Here is a 15,282-nt window from a genome sequence, read left to right as displayed (position 1 = left end):
CTCACCCGTGATAAAAGGTAAACCCACTGCATCTTGGACACAGGAAAAAAAAATTTACTCTTCAAGATACTTCTTTCTTAATGGAGACTTTATCAAATGTCCCTTCACCCTATCTACTCTGAAGAGGCCAAAAACACTAATAGAAACAAAGTCAACCCTAATTAAGAGCTATTGCCATCCTTATTATTAAACACTAGCTTTTACTGTGTTATATACAAAGGAAAAAAAAAGGGAGGGGAGGGAATTTTCAGTAGCAGATAAACTCAGCAAGAAAAGTAGTATTTTTAGAGGTTGAATAATACACTTAAGTATCCACAACCAAACCAAATATACTGATGCTATCAAACAAGCAGTTCTCCTAGCTCTGTCAATCAGCAAAGCCTCAAAAAGTTACAACCTAGGCATTGCGATGGTTTTATTTCATGACTGTGAAACTGCATCAAAATTTTATTAAGAGAAAGAACAAAGACCGGTATTTCCCATATTCAAGTTAAGATGGGTCAGATTTTATTAATTTATTAGCAAGAATAAGTAGGATCAGAGGATGGACCTAAATGTTCCCTCTTTCATGTTAAAATACCATTCAAATGCATGAAGGGAAATCAAAGGAAAATCGTAAGGAGCATTTCTGCATCATACAGAGGGCAGTGCTGGGAACCTGAAACTAGACCAGAATCCAGCTGTTTCACAATGCAATGTGGAACTGTGCAGATGGTCTACAGCCATGCTTACTCATGACACCGGCTCCTAAGGGACATGGCTGCAGCAAGCTAACACACACGCATCCTTATCGATAACCACCCTCCTCCCTCCACCCAAGATGGCAGTGCACCGCTCCATGTGAACTTCTCTGTCTGATCCCAGCAAGCATAAGTTATTACCATTGCTCTCCACGGCACGATGCAGATGTGTCCCAGATCTGCTGAAAATCACCTAATGCTCTTCCAGATTACAGATGCCATTTAACAGGTGCTCTTGTTCCAAGGTTGACACATTGAACTAGCATCGCTCCCATACAATTTCTGATTTGAGTACTGTCTTGGTTTTTGCAGTCCCTCTTGGTATTGTGGTAGATTAAAATCTAAAGCACAGCGATGACAAGGAACATTGACACTATAAACAGACACCTCTTTAAATAAAGTTGTGATCAAAGCATTAAGTAGCCTAATAAAACCCAGGTGGCTCTAGCTTATCATATGCCATACTCATTATTTCAAGTGGCCCATTTAATAGATTTCCAGGTGTCAAAAAAAGGTTTGTTGCCAGTTATTTCATTTCTGGCTCTGCTTATGTATCTGGTGCCTTTTGATAAGAAAGTCTAATTAAAAAAGAAAAGTTAAAACTTAAGAGTCATGTTTTCTGCCACAGTTGGCAAAACCACAGAAACCAGTGTGGCTTTGTATTATTTGCTATCTACATAAAGCTTAAATAATTACAAAGGAGACACCGAATGACTCATGTTTGCCATAGTTTTCTGTGTGTTTGTCCTTGAAAGTCCAAAAAATTTAATGGCAGCTTTAAGAGACTTAACTTGCAAGTTTCAATTAAAAACACAGTCAATATTTTTAACTACTTTTGAAAGTCTTTACCTTTAAAAGGAGTATAAGCTCTGACAGCAAGCAGACACAAAAAAAAGATTATTTGACATTTATTTGTCAAATACAATTAATTTTTCACTTGAAACATCATTATAAGAAAAGTGTCTTGGAAGATTCAGTCAAATGACACAGAATGGAGCACAGTGAATAAGAGGAACCCACTTTCAAATATCATTTTTAAAAAGTAAAACCAAGAGCTCAAATTTCTATATTTGAGGACAAAGGGACTTTTTGTTTTTAATTCTACATCATTATATCAAAGTAAAATTTTACAAGGAACCCACTCATGCCTCACCCTGCTACTCATTATTTCAAGTAGTGTCTTGCTCCCCTCCCCTCTGCAAACCAACCCCCCCAAGCACATTTTAATTTCTGACCTACTATTTCAATTCATTTTCAAGCAAAAGAGAAAAAAAAGTTTGCATAGAAATCAGGTTTAGAAGTCTAACATTTTTTAAATGCTGTGGCATTTAACCTTCCAAATCCCCATTTGCCTTTCAGTTATAACTGAAATTTGTTTCCAAATTAGCCAGGTAGAGATGCCAATATTCCACTGAAAGCCATTAAGACCTGGACACCTAAAATCCTGTGCTGTTTCTAAAATGTTTGAGCAAGTATGTGTTTGTAGAATGTTTAGGACACCCAGAGCTAGCTGACGCCTCTGGGCATGAGCACAGTAAAGCATAAATCAGGTTGCGCTTCCTAGTTTGAGAGGCAGGATGGGAGCACTAACCTTGCTCCAATTTACATCTAAACATTTCTTATTCCCACTCCTCACTCCATCTCCTCAGCATTCCTCTTATCTTCAGCACTTGGTGCCTATTGGAAACAACAACTATATGCCTCCAGTTCTACTGTCTGTAAATTGATCAACCCCAAAGCAGTCCTCAGCTGTCCTTTCCTCTAATCTTCCATTGGGAACACACCACACAATGATTTTGACACTGTACCATTCTAAGAAGCAACAAGCACATGATAGAAAAAGAAAAGAAAAAAAAAAGATGTATTTCCAGGGAGACCTTTCACTCCTTTTTTTTGTTTTGAAATTACTTCTTCCTATTCCAGAGGAGAATTGCCATGTTTGGTCTAGTTCCTGAATACCTGGTGCTGCAACCTTGTCTTTCTTGCAAACGATGGGAGCTATGTAACTAGAGAGCAACACATCAAGTCTAGAAAATCATCCTCAATAGAAGTAAAATAATCTAAAAAAAAAAAAAAACAAACCCAAAAAAACCCAAAAAAAACCAACCTGCCCTTGTATCTGTAGTTACTTTTTGTAGGACTCAGGAATATGTTTTTCAACTAGAAGAACCATTAGGCTCAGGGGATGAAGATCTTCAGAATTTCCCCAGAAACAAGGACCTCCATTTTTAAGAATACTTGTTGTTCCACTGTGTGAAAACAGCTTTTGAGCCTCAGTGTGTACCAGGAGTGGCACCCAGTGTCCAAACTGCATCCTTACAACAGCGTCTTCAGTTTCCTTCTCAAACGGTCTTCCCTCATTCCTTCCTCCCAGGCTGCAGCCACAGAAAATCAGCAGCTCTATGTTTAAACTGTACATTTCATAAAGTACACTTTAAGTAAAGCAGTTTACATAAAAATTTTGCCAAACTTTTAATCAACAGTGCATAGATGAATCATATTTTCCGTTATTTAATGTAGAGAACAACTACCAGGTCCAATAAAATACTTCAATTAAGCTATACTGCTACAGATTTAAACTCTGAATGAAATCAACATTTGTGCAGACTATGGTCTTTCAACTGTACTCAACAACAGACTTCGCAGCTATAAGCTGATTTATTCCTGATCACTGGTATTGCTTTAATAGCCCAAACCGGTTTCCCTAAACCTACTTTGTTAGGGCAGATCTAAAAATCAACTTAAAAAATGGTGGGGGGGTGTGTGTGTTAGAATCTATTTCACTTTTTGCAGTTACACAGGACTTTAAAGATCATCTATTGTGCTTGGCTAAGACAACTGAGTAAAAATGAGACAAGCAAATCTAGCAAATAAAAGTTTCTTCCCAAAATTGGTCAGAGGGATAAGACTTAGATTTGAACAAGATTTAACACCTGGAGTAAGCTATAAAAAAGCTTCCCCCAACCTTCTGCAAAAGCTACAACTTCTCTTTTTTTTTTTCTTTCACTATCACAAACAGTTCAGAGTTGCACAAACTGGACTAAGATAAAACACTCAATGATTAGAATGATTATCCTAAAACATTAAACAGCTATTACTCTATACGTAAGCAAGAACGCGGTATGGAGCAATACAAACTGCTAAAAAAAAAAAAACAAAAAAGAACATGCTGGGGCAGGGAGGGGGGTTGTCTATTTCCATATACACGTGGGAGTCAAATCACTAACACCCCTTTCAGTATTTTGCCAGACTTCAGCTGGTCAGTTTTCCTGTTTCACTACTATCAAAATCAAAACCTAACACCCACCATAACCTCTCTCCTCTCAAATAATGAAGCTTTGCATTGCCCATCTCACTACCTGCCTCACATGTGCTAGTTCAAGGAACATTCCGTGCACCTCTTCAGGAGTCAAGCGCCTTACAGCTGAGTGAAATTCCGAGTTCATGGGAATGTGAAAGATTAGATCTCAGTTACACTGCAAATATCTCTGAACCAGCTTTTCTTTCCCAACCAAAGGCACAAAACTAGCACAATTTAGCACTTTATCGAGAACTCTAAAATCCTGATGTTCACTGTAGTGCCTCCCTAACTCAACCCTCTAATTTCTCTGCTGCATAAATGCATGCTATAAAAGTTCCAAGATACATCATACAGATTAGTTTTTCATATATAAATATATATGTATATGCACATATATCAATATATGTTTTCACACAGACACGTATTGAATAGCATCTTCAAATTTTGAATTACTTCCCCACTAAGATTTATTTTATTTCAATGAGACTTCCACTTGCAAAACCATGCACACATTGCACAGCAAATATATCTCTGTTAGGTGCCTAATATGGCCAGGGAAACCATTTTGATTATTCTGTGCCCGTTTATGCATTGTCCTACAAAACAATAAGATAGAACAGCAAGAAACTAGCAATTAGGAGATGCACATCGGGAATCACTAAAATCTACACTAGCCAAGTCAGGAACAATATGACTGATGAATAGGCCATATTATATTAGGATTGTTAGCAAGTGTTAAAAAATTATCCTTAGCAGATGTCCCTTATGACCTAAATATATCACACAAAGAACATGCCTTCTAAAAAAGTTTTAAGAAATCTTTCCATTTCTATTATTGACTAAAACTCCACAATGCTGCGTGTTGGCTATAAATATGTGCATCGAGGATTTATCACACTAAATGTACAAAATCGTATGAGTATTTTACTGAAGAGTAAACAATCTATTTTAATGTGTATTTTTCTACTGCATGAATTTACACTGAACTGAAGCATGTAATCCAATAAAAGAAATCAAACTGTGTATTCAGCAAACAGTAAAACAAAAGACAAGCTGCGTGCTACAGCAACTTCTCAACCAACACACCACAAACCAAAATACAGTCTTGAAGTTAGATGGGTGAGAACAACTTTATCTGCAATAAATACATTTTGTAGATACAGCTGATAAAGAATTATATAAATTTAAGCTACTATACACTATCACATGTGCAGCTATGCATACCCTGCTCATCTTCAGCAAAGCTTTAAAGTTTTTATTTTCTTAAATATTACTGTTATTAAGCTTCTATACACTGGCTTACCAGACTACAGTGACATGCAAGATTTGCTCTGTTTGTGCTTTCTCAGTTTCTACATATATTTTTGATGGCACCACTGCATTTAACAATATATATTAATCACAAATAAATAATGCTAAAATATAGATCTAAACTTCACCTCTACCAAGGACTTTTTCTCTTTTCTACCAAAGACGAGTGTTTGTCTAGAAAATCTTTTGTTTAGTAATCTTTGTGAATCAATTTCTTATTCCTTCAATTCCACTGCTGCAGCAGGTTTCCTGTTAGCAAAATGGATTTCAAGTCTGTTACTGAAGTATGCAATTCAATATTCAGTACTGAACTTTGGGCCAGTAACGTGTCTCTGTCTTTCCATCAATAAAATAAACAAACAAACAAAAAAAAAAAGGATTACTTGGGTTTAACGTGTTCTATACTTTCAGCATGTATCATTTTCTTCTAGAAGAGAATAATGCTACATAGTTTTTCCAATTATGGAGTTGAGAAATCCGTAAGACATTATGCAGTGAGAAACAAGAACCAAAAATATTCTTCTTAATTTACTACTACTACTTATTTTAATCAGTTTTTATTATTTTTCACACAGATGTATTGATTTGAACAGCTCTTCAATAGAACTATTGGCATTTCCTTCATTTTGGCTCCCAAAAAAGAAATATTAGCACGTGGGATTTGTTCATTTTGCTGAGCTTTTCTTTAGCTCCCTCAAGTTTATTGCAGCATTCTTCAGGGAAGGAAATGGCTAAATACTTGCATTAGCAAAAAAGGAAAGGAGGGGGAATGGAAAGAGGTAATAAGAAGGTGTTAAAAGAACACTCTTTTCTCTTGGTCCAGTCACACTGGGAGAAGTGTTACCAAAGGAACAAATGAGCATAGTCAAAATATCTGGCCAAAGCTACAGGGGAACACAGGGACCACAAGCAATTGGTCTCTTAAGAAAGGACATGCTACAGACCAAAACAAGACATGCAAAAAAGCACAGAGTGTGATCCAGGCAGTCCAACGGAAACGTCCACTCCTGTAGCACGTTGTCCAAGACTGAAGAACCATAATAAAAGATGAAGAAGTAGAAAGTGTTTAGCAGAATTTACATCATCATCATCTTTACATGGTCTAGATTTCCTTCTGGATGAAGCTTTACTTGCTCCAAACACAGAGGTACCCTAAAGCTACTGCTTTTCTGACTTTTAGGCACCCAAGGCAGCACCTACCTCAGCTGGGCAAGATGAACACAGGATCTACCAGGATGTCTATTATATATTCTAGCAATTGTCTGAAAAACTCTGTTTCCTTAAAATACAAATGGTTATATCCACACTTTTTTTTCCTGAATTTTGGTACAGCAAAATTCAAATGTTTAGTAAAAGATAGAGCGTATCTTGGGGGGGGGGGGGGGGGGGGGGGGAGCCAGCAAGTTTCATCTTTGCCATATGTTCACAGCAATACCGTTTCATACACTAATCTGTAGCAGAACAGCTAAAAGAATTACTTAGGAGTCTCTGCTTTTAATAGCAACTAGCACATTAGATACTGTTTACCATAATATTTCACAAATCAATTATAAAATACAAACATGAGGTCATCTGCATCTGTGCAATCTAAAGTGTGAGGGAATATAAAATATCTCCTTATTTCAGAGCCCTTTCCTACTCCCAAAAATGAACAAATACTACACTAAATGGATTTGTAAAAATCAAATAACCTTCAGATTCTTTGTAATTAATCAAAAATTATTTTAAGAACTTTTGATTACTCGGAGTAAATAACCTGTAAATTTTCTATCCCCTAATAAACAGCGAGTGTAAAGTTTAATGTTTCCAAATCACTATCACAGAACTACAATATAGGCATAAAATTCAGACTAATGCCTGAAATCAAAGAACAGATATTAAACATCTGAATATATTTCTATTATTTAATTGGTTATCATCTTCTGTGCACTTTTATGCCGTCGAGCTGACATAGCTCTGACATTTAGCAAGAAAGATCAAATTCAGAATAGTTCACTTGTAATATTTTACCCAAATTGCAGGTAAAATAAATTGGGCTTTCATATTACTGATTACATAAAAGTTAATGAGTTTCTGCAAGTTACAAAACTATATGAAATATCCATATAGCAAACCAAATGATCATACAATGATTATTAATAAAAAATACAGCTAAGATAGAACACAAACTATGAAGTAAAAATCTCCTGGTTTCAAGTTCAAAACTTGCATATAGTGAAATGGTTAAATGCAAAACTGAGCTGGATACAATCTTCCAGCTCATTCTAACGCTGCTAAGAGTTACATACAGCAAAGTATCACTTAAAATAGATGCTTCTCTAACTTCATTTTCAGGATTACTAAACGATTATTCTTAAGCATAATTTTTAGTAAAGTGTGAGAGTTTATTCGATATGACAACAATATCCATTGCAATAGTGGATTACATTAAAAAAAAATCAAACAAACTATGACTGGATTTATCAGAATCGAACAGCCATAAGGTTTTTATGTTTAAAAGTATTCAAGGGAAAATGCCATGAAATAGGTTTTCTTAAAATAAAAGTGTTTTTTTTAAAAGAGAGACAGATAAAATATAGCATAACTTCCCTCCTTTTAAAAGCAAATGACAGTAACTTTTTTGCAACAAAATTTTAATGGAAATGGATTTAAATAAAACTTTAATACGCCTGGTGCTCTAAAGAGCAAAATGTTTTCTCTCCTTTGATTCAAAATTAGACATTGAACAAAAGGGTTTACCTACCACTTTAAAGCATTGACTCTACAGTAAAAACCAACTTGAAAATCCAGAAATGCAATAAACAAAGCATTTCAGGCATTTTGTGCAATACTATCAGAGAAGCAATCGTTTATATGCATTTAAGTCTGCACAGTCCAGTAGTATAAACCCACTTAAACAACCTAGGAAGTTCCACCACAAGTGCTATCTCTTCTTTCTTAGTTACATGTGGTAGAACTGGGAAGCGAAGAAGAGAACCTGCAAAACTAGAAAGCTCCTGTTCTGCTCTTAGAATACATATACACACACAAAAGTCTCTGAATCAAATGCTACCAATCTATGTACTTCCTTAGAACATGCAGCACATTTAGGCTGATTTAAGAAACGCAGAGACATTTGAGTCAGTAGAGGCTGTATTTAATTCCATGCACTTTTTAACACTTTTTGTATAAAAGACCGTATGAACCTTATCAGATGAAAATAATTTTTATCCCTCTTTTGTCTGCGCGCCCCAGGTTCCCTGGCTCAGAGCAGCCCAGCCTGGAGGCGGTGTGCTGGGCACGAGTGCCCTCTAACGGGGGCCGCGCCGGGACCGCCGGCTCTCACGCTGCTGCCCGCCCCTAGTCTGATCGGAGAGCGCTTTAAAATGGAGATGAAGATACACGCACATACAGCAGAGAAAGGGGAAGAGTATTTAAGGTAATTAAAAGCACTTTTTCTTAGGACTTTTTATTACAAGAACATACTCTGCGGTAAACTGCTGTATCTGATACAGGTAAGTCCACATATCCGCACCTACACGGCATTTTAGGCTATGCACTGAAAAAGTAGCCATAATATCTGAATTTCTTCTTCTTTGCCCAATAAAGACAACCACCTTCAGAAGAGATAAGTCTGCAAAGTACGAAAACTTATGCGAAGCATTTAACATGCTGCATGCCTGCTACTCCACTGAACCATTACAATTACGCAAGCTGTGTCAATATTAGTCTCCTTTTAGGAAACAAATCAAGAACTCGCACTAGTGACAGGTAAAGTACAAAATAACTCAGTTGTGATTAGAAGATTTAAAGTACCTTGATTAGGTGATACATCTTATCACATTGCAATTAAGCACACCTAATACCCAATCTCTCTGTCAACCAGTATATTCCAGTATCAACTTTGGCAACCCACCAAAAAAACTGAAATACGGAAGACTAGATTAGACCATTTGGAGTATTTAACAACTGACCATCCACCCTTTGTCATAACCATCTGAATTGCTTATATAAATTAATCCTTGCCAAGCCAACAGACTAGTTCATGAGTTCTTTACACCCAAATGATAATGAAAAAAATCCAACTTAAAATTCAATATGCTTTTTTACACAGAGCACACAGTGAAACTTCATAAATGCATGCACAAACCTGATGGACTTTTGCCAGCACTTAGTAATTGAAAAGTCAACATTTACATAGTATAGCTTTCTTCCTAAATTACTATTGGAACTTATGAAAAACACGGTTGAGGAATTCAGATAAATGGACTACAACTGGAGCCAGAACCAGGGCTGTGATTTAGGAGCTTTTGGGTCATCTGTTCCTGTCCTTAGTGAAATTAAACCTAAAATTTCATGTAACTAGATTTGTGCATTTCATAAGCACTTCATTCTCTTACAATAGAAGACAACACAGATGACCTTCTCTATTTTTGCCACCTTCTACCTAAGGAGAATACACCTAAACAAAAAAAAAAAAAAAAAAAAGGAAAAAAATCTGTCATCTAAAACTGCATCTGCCTATTCAGAACAGTTACAGCATGCTCAAGTTCTGTCCTGCAACAACATAAAAGAAATAAAAGATATGACTACAATGATAAACCTTTGAGTTATTCCCATTTTAAATCTGCTAGTATTATAACTGGAAGGTGCTTTCACAGGAGAAACTGACAAAACTTAGCCTTGACAGATGCCTTCACAGAAAGGCCAATCAACACACCTAGGGGGTTGTGATTTAATGATATGAGGACTTCTACAGCAATACCAGCACAAGAAATCAACCTTCACAGAGTCCATTTGGTCCTTATAGCTATCTACATACTGTCTGGGAGATTATGGTTTGACCATACAGGGGTTTCAGGCACCTCGGGGGTTCATACTACCTCTCCAGTTGTACTCAACGAGGCTGTTTGTGGTGCTACACTATTAACTTGGTAAAAGAAGAAAAACGACAGTAGCCTTTCTTTATAAAGATGCTTTTTGAAAAGCCAAAATGGTCCACTAAACACCACCATACCTATGCACTGAGACCCAGTATGCTGGAAAGCGAAATCCTGTGATTTTGGTCTTGAAGCCCCTGTAACGTCAAACCAGTGTAGCAGACCACAAGCTTTACTTCAAGAAATGCAACCTCAAGAACAAGTTCTCCAATAAAACAGGAGGGGCCTCAACACAGCAACACATACAGCATTCTCACTGCAGCAGGCAAAAGTTCAAAAGCACACATTTAGTTCATTGCTTTATCTTAAATTAACTTTTGTCAGCATGTTCTTTTCAGCTACCTGAAGCACTCTGCTTCTGCATGGAACACATATCACAGGTGGCTGTACATGCAACACTGGAGGTAAGGCTCAGCAGTAAGAATTGCTGCTAGCCCTGGCCAATTAGAACCCTGAAAAAGTACTATATAGGAGCTACATTTCTCCATATGCAGCTGCATTCATTTGAGACTAAAGGAAACTGTGTCTTTGTGAAAATCCTGTACTATGTTATTTCCAGTTGTTACTGACTGATGATACAACTAAACACAACCTGCAGCACAAAAAAATACAGTTATTAGAATCTTTAATCATCAGGTAAGAAAGTAAAAATCATCAGGGGCAGGGCAAGAGGAGAAGGCAGCATCACTTTTCATCTGTAGCATTTCAGAAGGAATCTAATGGAAACTCTGCATAGCTATAAAAGAAGAAAAAGCTACAACCTTCTAGAACTTATTTTCATGTATACATACAGTTATGTATTACATAACTGCCTCGAAGTTTCTATTGGCATAATTATCACAGAACTTAATTTATTATCTCAGCTTTGCAAGTAAGGTACTAAAATCTATCAGGTTGAAATAAAATCTTTCAAAATACCTTATCAAAATAATGTCTCACAAGATCTATACCGAATTACAAGATTTATACTACATTTTTAACTGTTGCTTTCCATGAAAGGCATATAAATTTCAAAATAATGTCTCACAGGAGCTATAATGAATTACAAGATGTATACTACATTTTTAACTGTTGCTTTCCATGAAGGGAATATAAATTTCCTTTAAACAGGGGGAATAGCTACTCAATAAATAGCACTGAAGATAAAAACAATGAAGTGCAAAGCATTGAACCTAACATGTCACTTAGACATAAAATTTATAGTCAAGAATAATACATGTATTTCTTAGCAAGAAAACCTCATGCATGACACCTTTTTTTTGAACCTTAACTGAAAGAAAGCAAAAATATGTTCAGACAAAAGCTTGCAAGTGCCCTAAAGTGAAAGTAATTCTCAAAAAACTACCCTCACAAAGGCAAGCTGGGGTATGGCATCATTTCACAGAGGTGCCTAAGCCAAAAATCCTTACAGCAGAAATGTGATTTTCCATAAATGAGTTGAATCCATCAGGTGGAGGATGGGGGCCACAGGAATAGGGGTTGTATGTGTAGACAACAGGAAGAATCTTCTTAAAGATCTGTGTTTTGAGAAATAATTTCAACACCTATGAGGATTTAAGTGCACTAGTAATAAGGAAACACAGTTACCTGAAAAGTAAACGCCTGACCAGAAGTCCAGAGTGCAGCCCCAAAATATCAAACATTCATGTTGAAGCTTCTTTTGCTGAAGACTCAACAACGTACCCCTGTTCTGCACTTTCCCTCCATTAGCTCACACATCATCAACTAAACTTCAGCTACAGATTTCTAACAGAGAGCTGAGCTGAACCTTCCCACCCCCTCCAAAGATCTTGTGCTGCAGCAGGCCAACCTAAGTGTTTAAGACTTCCCTGACAGGAAAATCTTAGCAAAAAATTACACTTTGTAAAAAGAATCATAGGAAGACAACACTGCAGGAGAAACTAAGATGAAAAACACCTGTGGACTCATAAATGGTAGACAATCCTCCCAGATTTGTAGTAAGAATTACTTGAAGCTAACAAAATATCCTCTCATGTTTTCTATATTTTTCTAGAAATAGTCCAATTGAAACGGCACTGGAAAATGTTCTTGCATTAAAAGAACAAGTTTGGGTATGTTGTTTTTTAAATCAAAAATTTCATTTTTGTAGGAATTCTGTTGCAGCAAACAGTCAAAAGTTAAAATTATCTCAGGAATTAGCAGCAAGAGACAAAATGGCACCGTAACAAAAGCATGTCTAAGCATATCTGAAGAAATGGTTGTTGCTACAAGTTAGAAATAAATCTTTATAAAACCAATTCTTAAATGACATGCATATCTATTTCAAGTTCAAATAAAGGATATTTTCTCAGCACCCTCAAAAACATGTTTTATATTAATTTTTTCAGTTTCAAAAAGGAAAATATTAGCTTAAATGTGTCTTGCCAATTATCCAACAGTTTGTTTGCTCAAATATCACCCTCCTGTACATTAGCTCAAGTCTCTTAACAATGATCACCTCAAGACCACAAGGCAAATGAGTATTTTTCAGGTGACCTGTTCCTAGAACTTCTGCAAAATGATACAGGTGTACTCATTCAATTCTCAGCATAGCAGGTTAGGAGTTTCCCAACACATAATCACACCATGGTTGCTCCTCGTTTCCTCCCCTCAGAAGAAGGGCAGCTGGGGTAGGGTGGCCCCTCAGCCTGGTAAACAATCCCTGCCTTAACATAAGTTCAAGTGTGACCACAGTCCACAAAAAAATGCTTTCCGCAGGCCCAGAAACTTGGTATCTCAATAGGCTTGTTCCTATTCCAGAATCTGGGGGGAAGGGGGGGGGCGGGGCATTTTTACAAAATAAAATACAAATTAAGGAAGAAGAAAAGACATAACATTGTTCTCTTTAGTCAGAATAACATTGTAAAGTATCATTCTGGGTGATGGAGGCACTGAAGTGCCAAGACCCTCATACTTCTGCATCTCTGGGCCTGAATTGTTCAAATATATAAAGCCAGTCACGATACTGATGTAACATAGAAGTCTTGGGGGAAGGGAGGTGTCTTGTTTGGTTTGGGTTTCAGCATCCTGCATTTTAAAGTTCTGGCATACAACAAAAGATTTCTCTGCTGGAATATCTGTATCTAGAAGAAAAAAATCTTTTGAAAATCTGGCAGGGCGTTTGCATAGGGAAACATAGCTCCAGGGAAAACAAACAAAGAGTATCCATAAAACTTTGTTTTTCACGTTGGCAAGACAGAAGACAACCCTATATAGAGGCTAAAAAGGTAGGTAACGCTCAAGCTGGCAACGTCAAGAGCCATTTCATTTGGGGTTTCATCTTCCCTAGCCTCTACCACATAGGTCAGAGGGCTGAACAGGCCCTAAGGAAAGGGGACACATAATGAACGTGAGCTCTGTGCGCGTCCTGAATGGTTCAGTCTATTTAAATGTATTTCACTGAGAAGAATACAGGGAGAACCTCTCTGTGACCCACATCATAGAGGCTAGGAAAGATGAAAACCAACACAAAATGGCTTTTGAGGTTGGTTTATAGGATTCAGCACAGGCAAGCTCCCCTGACCTGGCTGCAAATTCGCTGGCACTGCTAGAGGCATGGATCAGCGTCACTGCAACAGGTTCACTTTCCACTCCAGCTAGAGTTTGCTCTTCTGTCTGTGCCTGCAGCATGGGAACAGAAGGTTGACAAGCTAAGGCATCCAGGTGAGGGAAGCTCCACAAGCATCGCCTTTTGCACCTTAATTATTGCCAGGATTACTGCCTACTTTCTAAAACAGGAAAAAGACAGACCAGTAACAAAAACCACTTTCTTGGAATGGAGTTTCTCCCAAGCAGGAACAGTTTAATCTTGCATACCAGATCACAGGCTTACAGCATCAGCATGCTAATCATCATATAGTGAGATTAATTAATCTCTGAAACTAAGAAATGTATTTCACTCCTTGTTTGCCTATCAGCTACATGGAAATAGTTCAGCCATTTTCTACAGGAAAAACTGAAGCACGGGCTCCAATTAAAAATTTAGATTACTCCAGTGCTTTGAAGAGCTCTAGAAGACAAGGAATCTTTAAAGCATCTTTTAGGCTTTAATAAAATATAGTTCTGACTCAAGCACCATATTAATGTAACACAATTTAGAGTCCCTCGTGTTTTGCACTTTCTTTTTTTTTTTCCATACAGCAAAGTGTATAATCCCACAACAGAAGCAATAAACAACTAAAAAATATTACCAAGTTGCAAAGGATTCTTGAAATGATCTCTCTTTTAAAGGCAGGGTCCATGATTCTTTTGTAATAAGATAAATTTAATAATACCTAAGCTCATTATAGGCAAGAAAAAGCAGTTTATATTTAAAGATTAAGTAATCTTGCTCAAGCCAAACTACCAAAATTAGATAGAATCAAGGTTCCGACCCCAACTACTTTGACTACATTGCCTCTTTAGTTACTCTTGAAGTTAAACTGTCTCTCTTTAACCCCTAATAAAGAAGTGTTTCCACTAATACCATTAAATACACACACATATGTATTACCAAGACTAGAACTGTGAGCCCTTCAAGTTTATTTTAAAGATTTTATATCATTCTGTGTCAAGCCAATTATGGTGATTTACAGTGGCAATAACAAAAAATCACTAGGACCAGCAAGGAAACACCAAGACAGAAACCACTGATGCTACTACTAGGTCACCTGGAGAAGCAAAAAGATCACCCAGATTTCAAGTTAACCAGATCCTCTTAAGGCTACAAAGCTCTGCTCACCAGGCTTTCAATGAGCACTTAACACATACAAATAAACCCAGACAGAGGCAATCTATATGCCTGACTACGTACACACATATATTATGCACACATACACTATACACAGAGCCATTTTAATAAAAAGCTTTAAAGTCTACATGAATTACAGACTGGAAACTAATGTAACTTCCTGTGTAGACAGTCTTACTCTAAACTGTGTCCATGTAATACAGTATTTATCCCTACAACTTTCCTTATACAGACAGGCATTCAGTTGGATATTCAGGATGCCATTGCAAGTAATCCACTGAT

The 15,282-nt window shown here is 37.0% G+C and overlaps 1 protein-coding gene across 1 annotated transcript in view; it reads right to left on the bottom strand.

The window, feature by feature from the left end:
* The window catches only part of EIF3H (eukaryotic translation initiation factor 3 subunit H), an 88,949-nt gene that overhangs the window by 50,322 nt on the left and 23,345 nt on the right, over positions 1-15,282 (bottom strand). The gene's annotated exons all lie outside the window — the stretch shown is intronic.

The sequence above is a fragment of the Falco peregrinus genome, chromosome 3 (genome assembly GCF_023634155.1).
Source record: "Falco peregrinus isolate bFalPer1 chromosome 3, bFalPer1.pri, whole genome shotgun sequence".
Classification (NCBI taxonomy): Eukaryota; Metazoa; Chordata; class Aves; order Falconiformes; family Falconidae; genus Falco; species Falco peregrinus.
Note: the sequence above shows the minus strand (reverse complement) of the source record. Positions and strands in the feature narration are given on the sequence as shown.